The sequence below is a fragment of the Nansenia antarctica genome (genome assembly GCF_963989245.1).
Source record: "Nansenia antarctica genome assembly, chromosome: 2".
Classification (NCBI taxonomy): Eukaryota; Metazoa; Chordata; class Actinopteri; order Argentiniformes; family Microstomatidae; genus Nansenia; species Nansenia antarctica.
Genome location: NC_137675.1, coordinates 34,852,701 through 34,869,555, shown reverse-complemented (window position 1 = coordinate 34,869,555; position 16,855 = coordinate 34,852,701).

Below are 16,855 nucleotides of genomic sequence, written 5' to 3'. Positions count from 1 at the left end.
CATCTGGAGGGTTGGGGTAACATCTGGGAGGTTAGGGGATAACATCTGGAGGGTTGGGGGTAACATCTGGAGGGTTGGTGGGTAACATCTGGGGGGTTAGGTAACATCACACCAATCAGCTCTCCTGTTGAGGTAAGCAATAACCATCTTGTTAGTGTAAACACACAAACAAGCACAGATATGTACATTCAAAATAACATTTTGTGAGTAAATACATTTCTAAATAATCCCTATTCAATGTGACTTACCAGTGTACTGGGTGGATGGGGATGAAAGGTAACTGTCCAGATGTAATTTTGTCCAAAACATCTTGGTGCTGTGTGAATGAATGAGAGCATACATTTAATGTATTAGTAATGAAACAATCAATATGAACATTTAAAAATAACAATGATGTAATTGTGGCTCATACTTGCAGTAGCCTGAGGTAGAGGTGGTCCTCACGGAGGAGGTAGAGGTGGTCCTCACGGAGGATGTGGTAGAGGTGGTCCTCTCGGAGGATGTGGTAGAGGTGGTCCTCACGGAGGATGTGGTAGAGGTGGTCCTCACGGAGGATGTAGCAGGGCTGGACAGGGACTTATGTACAGGGGAACGGGCCCTCACGGAGGACGTAGCAGGGCTATCTGGGTACAATCTGGAAAATACTTAAAAAACTACTTTACAAGCAGTACAAACAAATTCATTAGGAAACATCATATTAATTGACACACAAGACGAATGGAAACACTTTAAACACCTCCTGCAGGATACTAGAAGCTCTGGTCCTCCCGTCCGGATGGTCCTTCTGCAGATGCAGTGCACACTAACGTCCATAGTGTACACTGACTGGGCCGTGCGTGGACACCGTATGGAGCTGGGGAATGGTTTCAGGTGCCCAGCCTGAAAGCAGGAAAAGAGGTGCTCACGCATAGCAGACTGATCAAATTCCATGCTTGCTGGGTCCTCACCTCTGCAGCGTGTGAGACTGTTCGCAATAGCAAACAGCCCACAGTCTGAGCTGCCTCTCTGCTGCTGGACATCAGGCCACTGCAGAAGGACCTTGGGACCTGAAAGAGAGGAGACCTGTTATTTGTGAAATGAACTCCTCGGTCGACCCGTGACCAGAGGAGTCATAAACGTTAACAGTACCTACCTTGCAGTTGATGTTACTTACCGTAACCCAGTGATTTGAACAAACATTTAAAATCTGAACAAACCCCAGGGTTGATGCAGGCACGGAGGAGAGGAGGGAGAGGAACGTTGTGGCGTAGAAGCCTCCTACATGGGGATGTTAAGCCTGTAAAAGAGCCTGACCGAATGAATGAATGAATGGACTTTATTGTCATTGCTACAGTACAGGTACCAAACAACGACATTTAGGAGGGGTGGCTCCCCTGGTGTTAGGAAAGGGAAAAAAAACACTTTTAGAAAAAGAAAAAATCACAAGAAGGTAAGGAGCTGGTTTACATAAATAAAGGCTATGTACACAATCCACTGTACTATACTGCACAGATAGTCAACTAGGGTTGTCATATTGCACAATAGTATTTTTTTCACGTTATTTAAAGTGTCACAGTTTGCAGGCTTGAAATGTACATGTTTGTGCCTCAGCACTACACCTGATTTTTTCAGTCCAGCAGCTGCCATACAATCCGTCCAGACTGTCCAGGGCCCAGAACTTAGGTCTTTGCTGTGTTCAGGGCCTGGACGGCCCTGTGGTAGAAGCAGTTCTTCAGTCTGTTTGTCTTAGCGGCCAGGGTCCTGAACCTCCTTTTCGAGGGCAGCCTGGTAAAGTGTACGTGCCCAGGGTGGGTCGGGTCCCTGGAGATCTTTGAGGCCTTCCTGAGACAGCGTGTGTTGTACAGCTCTTCCAGAGAGGGGAGGGGGGCGCCGGTGATCTTCTGTGCTGTTCTCACTACACTCTGTAGCGCATTTCTCTCCGCTGTTGTGCAGCTGGAGAACCAGTTGCAGATGCCGTAGGTGAGGATGCTCTCCACTGCGCCGCGGTAGAAGGTCACCAGTATCTCCTGCTTGCTGTGTTCCTTCCTGAGGACTCTCAGGGTGTATAGCCGCTGTTGTGCCCTCTTGATGGTGCCTTTTGTGTTGTCCTTCCAGGTCAGGTCATCCCGCATGTGATGTCCCAGGAATCGGAGGGTTGAGACTCTCTCCACGCTCTCTCCGTCGATGAGCAGGGGCTGGATCTCGGACTTTTTCCTCCTGAAGTCTACGATGAATTCCTGGGTCTTTGACTTGTTCAGCAGCAGGTTGTTAACCTTGCACAGCTTGCTCAGTTGCTCTACCTCATCCCTGTACACCGCCTCGTCCCCCCCCGAGATACATCCCACCACGGTGGTGTCGTCTGCAAACTTTACGATGTAGTTGCTGGGGTGGACGGGGGTGAAGTCGTGGGTGTAGAGGTTGTAGAGGATGGGGCTTAGCACGCAGCCCTGGGGGGACCCAGTGCTGAGGCTGAGGGCTGTGGAGGTGTGGGGGCCCACCCGCACCCTCTGGGGGCGGTCGGTCAGGAAGTCCTTGATCCACGCACATATAGAGTGTGATAGACCCAGGTCTAGTAGTTTGGTCACTAGCCTGTCTGGAAGGATGGTGTTGAAGGCGGAGCTGAAGTCCACGAAGAGCAGTCTCGCGTAGCTGTTTCCCCTCTCCAGGTGGGATAGAGTGGCGTGGAGAGTCGTCGCGATGGCGTCCTCTGTGGACCTGTGGGCTCTGTAGGCGAACTGGTATGGATCCAGGTTGGGCGGGAGGCGTGTGAGTATGTGGGCCCGGACTAGTTTCTCGAAGCACTTCATGATGATTGGTGTGAGTGCCACCGGGCGGTAGTCGTTTAGGCAGCTCACCGTGCTTTTCTTCGGGACTGGGATGATAGTTGAGGTTTTCAGGCAGGGTGGGACGGTGGCCTGGGACAGGGACTGGTTAAAGATGTTGGTGAAAACCCCGGCCAGCTGGTCGGTGAGGTCTCTCAGCACCCGTCCCAGGACGCCATCCAGCCCCGAGGCTTTCCTGGGGTCCACCGCCTTCAGTACGCGTCTCACTTCATGCTCTGTGAGGGTGAGGCTGCTGAGAGCTGGAGAGAGTGGTGTTTGTGTTGCGGTTACCTCCGTTCGCCCCTCGTCGAACCGGGCGTAGAAGGTGTTCAGCTTTCCCGCCAGCAGGGGGTCGTCCTCTGCGGCTGTGAGCCTGTTGGCTCTGAAGATTGTCATCTGCTGAACCCCCTGCCACATCCGCCTGGAGTCGTTGCTCAGGAGGCATTCCTCAATCTTCTCTCTGTGCTCTGCCTTGGCCGCTTTGATTCCGCGCTTTAGGTTGGCCCTGGTGGAGCTGTACAGCGGTGTGCTCTTCCCTGCGAAGAAGGCGTTGTCCCTCTCGTTGATCAGTTTTTGGACCTTCCCAGTCATCCATGGCTTCGTGTTGGGGTAGACCCGGACCCGTTTGTCCACGGTGACTGAGTTGGTGCAGTTCACTATGTGGTTCAGAACCGACGACGTGTACTGTTCCAGGTCCTCATGCTCATATTCCTGCCATAGGGTGTCATTTAGGCAGATCTGCAGTGGAGCGGACCCTTCTGGCCAGGTTCTGACAGTCTTAGTGGTGATGGGAGCACTTTTCCCCATGGTAGTGTATGCAGGAATCAGGAGGATTGACACATGGTCAGACATGCCTAGATGAGCTAGCGGACTAGCCTTGTAAGCACGTTTGATGTTGGTGTATACCTTGTCCAGTGTTTTTTCTCCTCTCGTTGCACATTTCACATGCTGATAGAACTTGGGTAGTACTGCCTTCAGGTCGACATGATTGAAATCCCCCGCTATGATGTGAATAGCCTGTGGATCAGTGCTTTGTTGGCCACTGATGACTTCATATAGTCGCGCCAATGCTAGGCTGCTGTCTGCGCTAGGCGCTATGTACACACATGTTATTAGCACCGCGTTAAACTCCCTCGGGAGGTATGTGGGTCGGCATTTAACAGTCAAGTATTCCAGGTCTGGGGAGCAGTGGCTACTTACAGTTTTCGTGTTTAAGCACCAGCTATCCTTCGTCGATATTATGATCCCACCTCCTCTTGACTTGCCGCTAAGCTCCGTTCGGTCAGCGCGATGTAGCGTACGCCCCTCCAAGCTAACAGCTGCGTCCACAATGTTGTCATTTAGCCAGGTTTCGGTCAGAATAATCACACAGCTATCCCCTACGATGTTGTTTTTGGCAACCTGTAGTCTCAGTTCATCCATCTTGTTCGTCAGGGATCTGACGTTGGAGAGGAAAATACTTGGCAAAGCTGGTTTGTTTGGGCTACGTCTTAATCTTGCTAGCAGGCCTCCCCGGCGGCCTCGTCGTTTCCTACGGTCTCGCCGCCGGCGTTTCCGCCTCAGGGAGGGAACTGTGTACCAAGGTTCTCCCGGTAGACGGGCGATCTCTTTGTTTATCCTGTATTGCTCCAGAAACTCCGCCGTAATTATCTTGTCGTTTTGCGTGCCGACTTCTAATAAGTCGAGCCTGCTGTAGGTACTATATACACAACTGTTCCCTATAAGTACTAAAAAAAAGTGTACATACAAATGTACTTAAAACACAATGAAACACCAGTGTGGAAGCCACTCCAGCTGCAGCGTCTAAGCGCGCGGCCATCTTGGACTACCATGGTCAATGGAGAGATCATTCAGCCAACAATTGGGATTCAGAACGAAAGGCCTAAGCACCTCCAACCTGCTACGTAAAGCTGGACAGGCCCGCCCCAGCTGAACATCTGTGATGATGACATCTAGCAGCTGAGATGAGCTGAGACCTAAAAAACATAATGATGTTGGGTTAAAGGGACTGTCATGTTACAGTACTCAGCCATTGGAATTTTGATTATTTAAAATGAATGAAGCTAGGATTTTTAAGTGTACCTGAAGTGAGTCCCACTCCGGCTCAGAGTTTAGCGGTTCAGGGTCATCAGAACACACTGGCTCCGGTGGATGGGACACAGCTTTCTGAGTGGGCGGGCAGGCTCGGAATCCTTAAGTCAATCAACAAAACAATTTTAGAATGACATCTTGTGGTAAAAAAAAATACAGTTTCACATTACATTAACTTTAAAATGTGAACTGTATGTTACACTTACTCTTCCGCAGAGGCTTCACTGAGGCATAGGGGGTTTTGGTTCCCAGTTGTTGGCCATCCAAGGTCTCCAACTGCACCAAATTGTTGTCCCCAACCTCAGTCACCCTGAAGAAAATATGTATTAATAATGGCAAAATTGGACATCACACATCACCCTCTCATTCTGAATATTCTTAAAAGTCTAACATTTACCGGTACTTAGTTGGCCAGTCTGGGTCCATTGTGCCACCAGGTCTCCCACGTTTCCTCTCATTCTTCTTCAGGACCTCCATGCCCGGGAGGATCTCAAACCGCTTGGTTCCCTTCTTGATCCTCTTCCGGTAGCTTTCCCGCTGTTTCTCCTGGGCCTTCTCCACGTTGAGTCGCACCTTGATCGTTGAAGAAAAAGCGAAGCAGCAGAGATTGTAATTCTCTGTTGTGCAGTATAGCTCTGTATATTGCTGAGGCATTGTTATTGCTTTAGCAGTTACTTAGCATCACTCAGGTGGTTGTTCAGTATATAGTTGTGTAATATCTTTCACCTTGTCAAAGACCTCCTCATCCTTCTCAGCCCTGGCGTGGAGATAGTCTGCAGCGGTGTCTTCATCAATCTCGTCCACCTCCACAAAAGGACGGTCGCCTGTGATCTGAAATGAGAGGCAAATAGAGATACGCAATACATACATTTGCATAGAGTTAGTGTTTTATTTTTTGTTTATATTGAGAATCAATTTGCAAAACAAATTATATATTATAAGAACAATAATATCAAGAGTTGACATACCTCAGAGGGCAGCCGTGGCTCCCGACCGTACATCAGGCGGTAGGGCGAGTACATGGTGGAGGCCTGGACGCTGGTGTTATGTGCGAAAAGGATTAACTTAAGGTTGTCCTCCCACCGTTCCTGGTGCCCATCCAGATATTTCCCGATAGCCCTCTTGAGTGTTTGATTGGTCCGCTCGTCCAGTCCATTGGTCTGGGGATGGTAGGCAGAGGTAATCCGGTGCTTCATCCCCCACTTCTCAAACAACATCTGGTTGACTTAAAAAAGAAAATAAGACAGAAGTCATTAGTTTTGTCCATACAATTATGTCCATAACTGTTACAAGATTATGGGCCGGTTTCAGAGACAAGGCTTAAGCCTAGTCCTGGACTAAATCACACTTTCAATGTAAAATCTCCATTGAAGATGTTTTTTAGTCTAGGATTAGGCTTAAGCCTTGTCTGTGAAACCGGCCCCATATGTTTTAGCAAGTACATGACCTTGTTCCAGAACTCTTTGCCCTGGTCAGTCAGGATGACCTCCGGCGCACCATGGGTGTGGAAGATGTCTATCAGGGCCTGGGATGTTGCCAATGCCGTCTTGTCCTAGCAGTGTATACACACAGGATATGGTACTATTATATTAATACTTATAATGTTAATTTTAAGATGAAAATTGGGATACATGGTGATGAACTGTTCAAGTACAATACATTCAAGTATTTTAAAAAGCATGGTCATGATCATTATATTTGAGTAAACAACACTAAACACAGATATAACACACCTGGATAGGAATGGCCTCCACCCACTTGGTGAAGAAATCTGTCGCTGTGAGGCAGTAGCGATTGCTATTCTTGGATGAGGCCTTGAACGGTCCGATGAGGTCCACACCTAGCAAGAAAAATGTGTTGGCATACTCTAACATTGGACAAGCGGAAGTAAAACATTCACACTAAAAGAGCATACTGAAAGAAAGCATGGTGGGAAACAAGTCAAAACCCAAAAAAATAATTGGGATATAAAAGTGTAGAACTCACCAATCATGTACCACGGTGAAACAGGCTTTATGCTCTTCAGCTCAGGGGCTTCAGTCTTCACCTTCTCAAACCTCTGGCAAGCCACGCAGGTACGGACCTTGAAACAAACAGTAAAGTGCAAGTTGAAATGAAATGTGAATGAATGAATGAATATTATCTGTGTGTAAAATACAATCTTGCTACTGTTTGTAAAACATAAAAACTAACTAAAGAAATAATAGATTTGCTTGCCCAGTCTTTCACATCCTTCACAATGCCAAACCAGAAAAAGCGCTGATTAATCTTGCCAATCATGCGCTTCACTCCGAAGTGACCGGCATGGACCTCGGTCAGCACTGGCTCCTTTTCCTCGTCTGACATGATGACCCTCCTTTGTGGCTGTCCCTTCTTGGGCCTCAAATACATGCGACCATCTACAACATCAAAAGGATTAGAGAAAAGAGACCAGGACTTGTTAAATAATGTTTTTTGTTGTTGTTGTTTTTTTACAGTAGTACACTACTTTATTGCTTTATGGGTTAATTTAACAAATCTTACCCTGAAGCATGTATTTCTCAGCTGCTCTCTGGAGAGAACACTTCTTCACCGCAGACATATCCTCCTGGAACTGGGCTTTGGACAGATGTAAGAAAATGTCACTGTGGCTGGTATAGGATGCCATATCTATTATCTGATATGTATAATAATTGTGTATATATATATTAAAACAGATAAAACACAATTTCACTAGAAAACAATCAATAAATGGTTGGAAAGCTAGCTATCAATGCCCTGAGGTAAATGTGTGTGTGTGTGTGTGTGTGTGTGTGTGTGTGTGTGTGTGTGTGTGTGTGTGTGTGTGTGTGTGTGTGTGTGCGCGCGCGCGTGTATATAAACAGATAAAAAACAATTTAATTAACTAGCAAGCAATCAATAAATGGCTAACTAGAAATAAATCACTACAATTTGACTAACTAATAACAGCTAGCTATAACAGCTAGCTATCCAAGTTAGCTAGTTCGAAATAAATCACAATCTAAAATCTAAAATAAAACAATTTACAATACAAGCACAATATAAGAGTAACGTATAAAAGGAAATGATAGGGTTATCTGTAGTAGTTCTCTAGTAGTTCTCTGTAGTAGTAGTAGTAGTAGCAGGTGTTTCGTGTAGCAGGTCTTTCGTCGTGCAGGAGCAGAGCAAAATGGTGGAGTAAAGTGCTGCGGGAGGATTAAACACAGCGCACTAGAATGACGTCACAGTCACCACCTGGTCCTGACGCGTTCTAAACGATTAGGCCGTTGATGGCCCTTCATCTGCTGATCAGACCTCCGTTTCTTTCTTTTGAAACCGGGAGCACTTAACCAATAGAGAATATTGCCAACATTATATTGGACAGGGGGATATGATTTTACCAAGGTCTCCGCCCGAGACGTGGGTGCGCTCCGGGCTCTCTCCCTGCTGATTGCGCGATTGTGCACACTTGCATTTTATAACGTTGTATTTAATAACGTTTATTCCGTTCTGCTTTTATTTGATAGTCGGGGTCTTATAGGGCTCTCCCAACCCGAGGTGCTCTGATGTGGTTTAACTAGCCAACTCCGTACTACGTTAGCGGAGCGAGTTACGTGTGAAATTAGCATGTGTTTTCATATAAAATGTTATATATTATATAGCTGACTAGTGAGCCTGCATCAACCTTAATGCTATTCAAGTGCAAGAAGATGACATTTGTCTTCGCAGTTTAAGATACACACGTTAATCTGCTGACACAACCTAAATGTGTCGTCTGCTCTCCTCCTGTACCTCCAGCTCCCCCCCAGAAGTGGGGAAAAAAACGTCAGATCAGATATATAAACGGGTTATTTTGATAAACCGGATACATTTTGTGAATATATATGGTTACTTTCTCGCCTGAAAACATATTAAAACTTCATAAAATGACATATTAACACTTGTAGAGCCAAATTACAGCTTTTAGCCAATGGCGGCCAAAACTGAGGATTTAAAAACACTAGAATGACGTCACAGTCGCCACCTGGTCGTGACGCGTTCTAAACGATTAGGCCGTTGATGGCCCTGCAGCTTTTGGCAGCAGCAGGTTTTGGCATGACAGCTGCAAAGACCAGCAAGAAGGAAGGAGACAACATGTAGTCTAATCTAAATCTAATCATAAGTGATAAAAACATTTATCAAAAGTTTCATCATTCTCTCTATCTTCCTCACATGCTCAGCAAACTCACACACACAAGCACAAACGCGAACTTCGTAAGCCATTTCTATTCCAGTAATGGAGCAGCTGGTTAGTAAGAGAACGCGTGTAGAAAGTGTATTTTGTTTTGGTTAATAGAAAATAGTGTTTATTTCAGAGACTGTAGTGGAAGATATTATCCTCATTTCCAGTGAAGTAGCTGCCATCTAGTTGTGACATTTTTGTTTATCCCGCCCCTTTGTCAACCAACGTTGATGATGCGGATGGTTCCAGTTCCACTGGTATGAACGCGGGCTGGTTCACCAGACAGCACCAAGGTTCAGAGGTTCCAGAACACGAACGCGAACGGGAACGCTTCCTTAGCGGTGTGAAAGCCCTAATTCAGGATCAGGGATGTAAAGATGCTGAATATAATTAATCATTATAATGATTAAATAATAATAATAATAATAATAATAATGTATTTATTTTGTATAGAGCTTTTCTCAGTACTCACTACATTCAATGGAGAGAACACGAATAGCTAGATAAATACACAATATACACAAGTAAAACACAACAAAAATTACAGTCAGTCAAAACAACAATAAACTGCAGTATCCATGTCTTTTGCTAAAACATAATCAAACAACCAGTTGTTGGAAACTTCTATTTAATTATCTTCAATCACATAAGTGCTTACATGGACTTGGTACAGGACTTGAGGATCCTGTACTTCCTGAGTCTCTTAAGCTGCGTGCACACCGCGGACCGTGACCCACCGTTCTGGCGCAACCTGGTGGGATGGACTTGACGTACTTCAACGTGCGATGCAGATGCAAAGCTCTACTCGTGTTGCTAGCGAAATTTCCCACAGAAGTGGGGAAAAAAACGTCAGATAAGATATATAAACGGGTTATTTTGATAAACTGGACACATTTTGTGAATATATATGGTTACTTTCTCGCCTGAAAACATATAAAAACTTCATAAAATTACATATTAACACTTGTAGAGCCAAATTACAAATTTTAGCCAATGGCGGCCAAAATTGAGGATTCAAAATCTGAGGCGAGAGCTGAGGCAAGAAACTACTTCCGGTTTAGTTCCGGATCCAACGCAACGCAAAAAGCAGAATTTTTTGGACTGATTGCCGCACCCTGACGGTCAAGAAACGCAATGCAGAGCAAGGCAACTGATCAACGCAACGGCCCCATTGAGATGAATGACTTCCGGTACAACGCATTGGCCTTGTGTGCACGCAGCTTTAGAAGGTAGGGAGTCAAACAGACCGTGGTTGGGGTGCGAGGTGTCCTTGATGATGCTTGCCGCCCTCCACCGACACCGGGCTGCCTAGATGGACTTGATGGAAGGGAGTTTTCACCACCCGTTGCAGGGCCTTCCGGTCGGACACAGTGCAGTTGCCATACCACACTTAAGCTGCGTGCACACAAGGCCATTGCGTTGCACCGGAAGTCATTCATTTCAATGGGGCCGTTGCGTTGATCAGTTGCCTTGCTCTGCATTGCGTTTCTTGACCGTCAGGGTGCGCCAATCAGTCAAAAAATGTCAGCTTTTTGCGTTGCGTTGGATCCGTTAAAACAACCGGAAGTAAACCGGAAGTAGTTTCTTGCCCAGAGCTCTCGCCTCAGATGTAAAATCCTCAATTTTGGCCGCCATTGGCTAAAATCTGTAATTTGGCTCTACAAGTGTTAATATGTCATTTTATGAAGTTTTTATATGTTTTCAGGCGAGAAAGTAACCATATATATTCACAAAATGTGTCCAGTTTATCAAAATAACCCGTTTATATATCTGATCTGACGTTTTCTTCCCCACTTCTGTGGGAAACTTCGCTAGCAACACGAGTAGAGCTTTGCATCTGCATCGCACGTTGAAGTACGTCAAGTCCATCCCACCAGGTTGCGCCAGAACGGTGGGTCACGGTCCGCGGTGTGCACGCAGCTTTACACATACCACACGCAGTTGGTCAGGATGCTCTCAATGGTGCAGCGGTAGAAGTTGGTCAGGGTCCTGGGAGACAGCTGGGCTTTTTTCAGTCTCCTCAGGAACTATATGGAGGGAATATAAAAAGTGGGCTCTTGTACAGTGTTTGAATGTTATGGTATGTAACCAGTTTAGGACTATGGCGAAAATACACTTATCCACAGAAGGTGTGTGTGTCTCTGTGTGTGTGTGTGTGTGTTTGTGTGTGTGTCAGAATTGTTTATATAAAATAAATATATAAATATATATATATATATATATGCGTGATAATTCATCATTCATTGCTGATTCATCAGTAAAAAGAGTATTCACACAAAAAGGATCTTACAAAAGAAAACACCAACAAAATAAAATAGTCTTAGACACAAATAGTCTGTGTATGTAAATGTATTTAAACAAATAGTCTGTGTATTTAAATGTATTTAAACAAATCCATTAAAGTGCCCCTTCTCTGAATTCAGCCCCTGCCCATCACAAACTTGAACTGAACTTCTTAGTCTCTGACCAATGATTTCACTAGTAGCACTTGGAGAAGAGGAGATTCTATCTGGACTCCTGTTTCAAAAATACACACTGTGATGGAGGGAGTGCACCCCTCCAGTGGCAGAAGGACTGTTTCTCTCCTCCGCCTCTGAAATCAGTCCTTGTGTGGAACATGATTCCCACCATGAATGTAAGTGGTGAGAGCAGTCCTCTGTTTTAGCCTGCGTGTGGTTAATACAGTATGGCCTGATATTTGACTTGATGTTCTGCTGTACCCATTGAGAATCTAATATCTTTCATCCTATCTCTCTGCAATTCCATCACCTTGGCCCAGTAGTTAAAAACGTTTAATCTCAATCAGATCCGAACAGATTTTGAAATCCCATGTTTTGTGATCCAGGATCAGACAACTCGGACAGATTTTGTCCCAGTATTTCAAAGCAATTCAGGATAGGATCACCCTGATCCAGATTCAGACTTTTCAAGATGACTAGATCCTGAATATCAGTGCTTTAATCCTACCCATCTCCATCTAGGTCAGTGGTTCTCACAGCGCCCCCCTGTCCATTATCCAGGTCTCTTACCGCCCCCCATCAAAAAAAGTAGGCTTATTGTGAATATTAATGTTGACTAATATTCTGTGTTATATCATTTAAAACGCATGTCACTGAATGCCAAATAATGGATTTGATTTAACTGGGCAGTTGGAATATCCTTATCATTAGTTTACCAGAGAGCAGAAAAGACATGTGAATGTGAATAAAAATTATGTTTATGAGTGTTAAACAAACTCAGACAAGAGCAGAGAATACAAACAGAATACAAACAGAGACGCTACGGAACAGCAGCAGTTTCACACATGTCCGGTGCAGAACAAACAGTAGGCTACAAAACTGTACATTAGGCCTACAGAACTGACCTTTCTGATTCAAAAAAACACAACAACTAGCTCTGTTTGCAGGGTTCCTGCAGGTTTTAACAAGTCACATTTATAAGACCTCTTTTAATAGAATTTTAAACTTATTTCACGGCCATACCGGCAGAAAAGAAAGTATGAAGGAAAGAATAAGTAAGTCCCAGAATTAGTTACAAAGTACATTTTGCATAAGAACGAACACAACAGTAAATGTATTCATGTTCAAATAAGAACAAACAAAACAGTAAACAGAACTGGTGCCCCATTGACATAAGGTTGCCAGAGTTGTGTAATGTGAGTACACAGCTCTCTACGGCAACAAGCTGAACACCTCCATAGTGTTCTGCATGCTCTTGCTGGAGAAGTTCGAAGAATTTCCATTTACATTAGATCACATTTTGCCATAGCATTGAACATGAAACAACACTAAGCAAGCCGAGTTTAAACAATTAAATAAACATTTAATGATCAATAATCTATTGATTAGTTTGACTTAGCATTGCTAATGAATGATAAATGTGACAGTCAAAATTAAGTAATACTTGCTAATAAACATTAACTCAAGTTGGTCCACACACTCCTGAGAAATTATTCAGTTATGTATGCTATTATATCTAGTGTTGTGTTGATAAGCAATAGAAATGAATCAAGAAATTGACAGAATAGGCTAACTTACATTGTCATTGTTCTATATGCAACTGTTATATGCAACAGAACAGATCACACAGCATTGCTAATGAAAACAATCAACGAATGTGAGTCTAATATCAATACTTGCTAAATAAATATACATATTTACGGTAATTATCAATATATCAGCGCGACTGAAAGCTGCTGCACCGTGTCTTGGAATTATTAGCTGATTAGTCTCAGCTGACCTTAGGGACCTTGTGAGAATATAGGGTGGGAGGAGATCTGATGTGTATTTTGGTCCGAGACCATTTTGTGATTTGTATGTAATTAGGAGGATTTTGAATTCAATTCTCTGAGAGACTGGTAGCCAGTGCAGGGATCTCAGGATTGGTGTAATGTGTTCAAATTTCTTTGTTTTTGTTAGGACCCTAGCAGCGGCATTTTGGATGAGCTGCAATTTATGAACAGCTCCTTTAGATAGACCTGTTAGTAGACCATTACAATAATCAAGTCTACTCGAAACAAATGCATGGATGAGTTTTTCAAGGTCTTGCTTGGACATGAAACCTCTCATTCTTGTTATGTTTTTCAGGTGATACTAGGCTGATTTAGTTATCAAGTTTATGTGGCTGTTGAAGTTTAGATCAGAGTCTAGAATTACACCAAGATTTCTGACCTGTTTTTTTGTTTGAAGAGAGAGAGAATCAAGTTTTGCACTGACTTTCGATCTTTTGTCAGGTGCACCGAATACAATTATCTCTGTTTTGTCCTTGTTTAGTTGGAGGAAGTTTTGTGTCATCCAGGTGTTATTTGCTCAATGCAATTACAGAGATTGTCAATGGGACTATAGTCGTTCGGTGAGAGGGCTATGTAGATTTGAGTGTCATCCGCATAGTGGTGGTAGGCAATTTTGTTCTTTTTTATGATGTGTCCCAATGGAAGCATGTAGAGATTGAATAGAAGGGGGCCAAGGATTGACCCTTGCGGAACCCCACATGTCATTTTAATTTGGTCAGATACAAAGTTGCCAATGGAGACATAGTAGCTTCTGTCCTGTAGGTAGGATCTAAACCAGTTTAGGGCAGTGCCAGAAAGTCCTACCCAGGTTTTTAGTCTATCTATTAGAATGTCGTGGTCTTCTACAGTGTCAAAGGCAGCACTAAGATCTAGTAGTACCAAAACTGAGATTTTTCCGGAGTCTGTGTTTACGCGAATGTCATTAAGGACCTTAATAAGGGCCGTTTCAGTGCTATGTAGTCTGATTGAAAGTCATCGAAGAGATCATTTAGGGTCAAATAAGTTGTTCATGGGCAAACATTTAAATAATGTTTCCTGTACAGGGAAGGTTTGATATGGGTCTGTAGTTGTTAAGTACAAATGGGTCTAGGCTGTTCTTTTTTAGTAGAGGCTTAATAACTGCAGTTTTCAGGGCTTCAGGGAAGATTCCTGATGAAAGGGAAGTGTTGATTATTTGTATTAGTTCGCCTGCCAGGCAGCTAAATATGTTTTTTAAAAAGCTTGTTGGCAGGACATCATGGGCACAGGTGGATGGTTTAAGACGTGACATGATTTTATCTAGGGTCTTGTAATCGATGGTGTTAAATTGTGACATGGTTGTTATGTCTGCCCTATTTGGGGTTGTTAATGGGAAGATGTTTTTCATGCCTGATACAGAAGACCTAATGCCTTGTCTAATGGTTTCTATTTTATTGTTTAAAAAGGATGCAAGCTCATTGCATTTACTAGTCGAGTGAAATTCCTGAGCAATGGGTGTTGGGCGATTTGTTAGTCTGTCAACAGTTCTGAAAATGATGCGGGCATTATTGATGTTATTGTTTATGATCTTAGAGAAAAATCATTGCCTGGCACTTCTTATTTCTAAGTTATAGTTTTGAAGATTCTCTTTATAGATATCATAGTGGACTTGAAGGTTAGTTTTTCTCCATCTGCGCTCTGCTTTACAACATTCTCTTTTCTGGGTCTTTACGGATAGGGCAGTTCTCTAGGGAGCTTTTTGCTTACCGGAGATGCATTTGGATCTAATGGGTGCAATATCATCAATGGTTTTTGTGATTTTTAAGTTGAAATCGTGTAGAAGGTCATTTACTGAGGTTGAAATAGAATAGTTTGGGGGGGGGGGGGGGCTAGGGAAAAGGCCTGTGTGAACAGTGCATTGGTCTTTTCATTGATATATCGTTTGGAAATAGTTTTAGACATGGTTTGAATAACAGGAAAGATAGATACATCAAAGAATATGCAACAATGGTCAGACAGGGCAATGTCAGTTACAACAACATTTGAAATATCTAGGCCTTTGGTGATGATAAGGTCCAGAGTGTGACCTTGATTATGAGTAGGGAGGTTCACATGTTGAAGTTCAAAAACATCTAACATAACAGAGAGTTCTTTGGCTTTGTTGTCCTCTGAGTTATCTACATGAATATTGAAATCACCAGCAATGATCAGACCATTACATTCGTTAATGATGAAGAGAAGCTCTTTAAGTTCATTAAAGAAGCTAGTAGAGTATTGGGGTGGTCTGTATACAATTATAAAAATAATTAGAGTGTATGAACGCGGGCTCGTTCGCCAAACAGCGCCAACGTTCAGAGGTTCCCGAACGCGAACGCGAACCGGCACGGTTCTTTGCCGGTGTGAAAGCCCTATGTGTGGGCTGTGTGTGGCAGGGTACAGAAATTAAATATTGTAAATTAAATAACGTAATTTGATTGGACGAGAGGCATTCCATGAGTGCTGACCAGATTTCCAGAGCGAATTTATGAACGCAGCCTTGATGTGCTCCGCTAAACTTTATGACGGACATATGACGTTGTCACCACCGAACACGATAGTTTTCGTGATATCGGAATCTGGGAACATGTTTTTAAAAAGCTCACCTATGCCATCTTTGCTGTTGTAGGATTGGTGTTTGGCTGCAGTATGTAGCACCCACAGCCCGCTAGCTCAAGCTTGTTTACTACCCGAGTGTTCTCCTAAAAGTTCTCACTGGGGGCTGCAAAGCAAAGTTGTTGTGTGTTTGGTTAATATTTTAGTTACAGCTGTTGTGTGGTACTTCAGGCCTATAGTGTGTGTCTATGGTTTTGACTTCTCTTTACAGACGGAGTGTGTTTGTTAGTCTTGTGTTTTGAATCACTTTAAGTTCATTGCCACATTGTTCATTATTCATTCCCTGGCTAGATATCTAATTTATGTTATACTACATTAATTCGCTCTCCTTTCTTGAAGAGAGTAGTTCTTAGTTAGTGTTAGAAGCAGTGTTAGAAGTTTTTCACAGAAACCTGTTTATTTTACCATTATCCAATACATCTTGTTTTGTCTATATTCTCCTGGCGCCTCTGGTTCTTGTTGCCCGGTTCTATTGTTACTCCCCATATCCCCTAGATACTGTATGGGGTCAAAACAATGGGTCACCGGTGAGGTTACGGGCGGCTTAGACAGCTACACCTGACAGCTCTGCAGTACCTCAATGTTCTGGTGCGTAGGGGAGAGGTAGATCAGAGTTCATGAGTGTTTACAACAGATTGGCAGCAACTCTGCGTTATCTATCAACAACAGCATGATGTAACCATAACAGAGTCGTGTCCTTCAACTTTATTACACCTTGCTCAATGTCTAATGTGGCAAAGTTGAAGAAAGTCCCAACCTAGCAAAGCGTCCTGCTTGGAGTCTCATACCACAGAGACGTCTACCGTGAGGGTTTCTGAGCCCATGAGTTGATTTTTCTGATTGAGGGAGGCACTGAGGAAG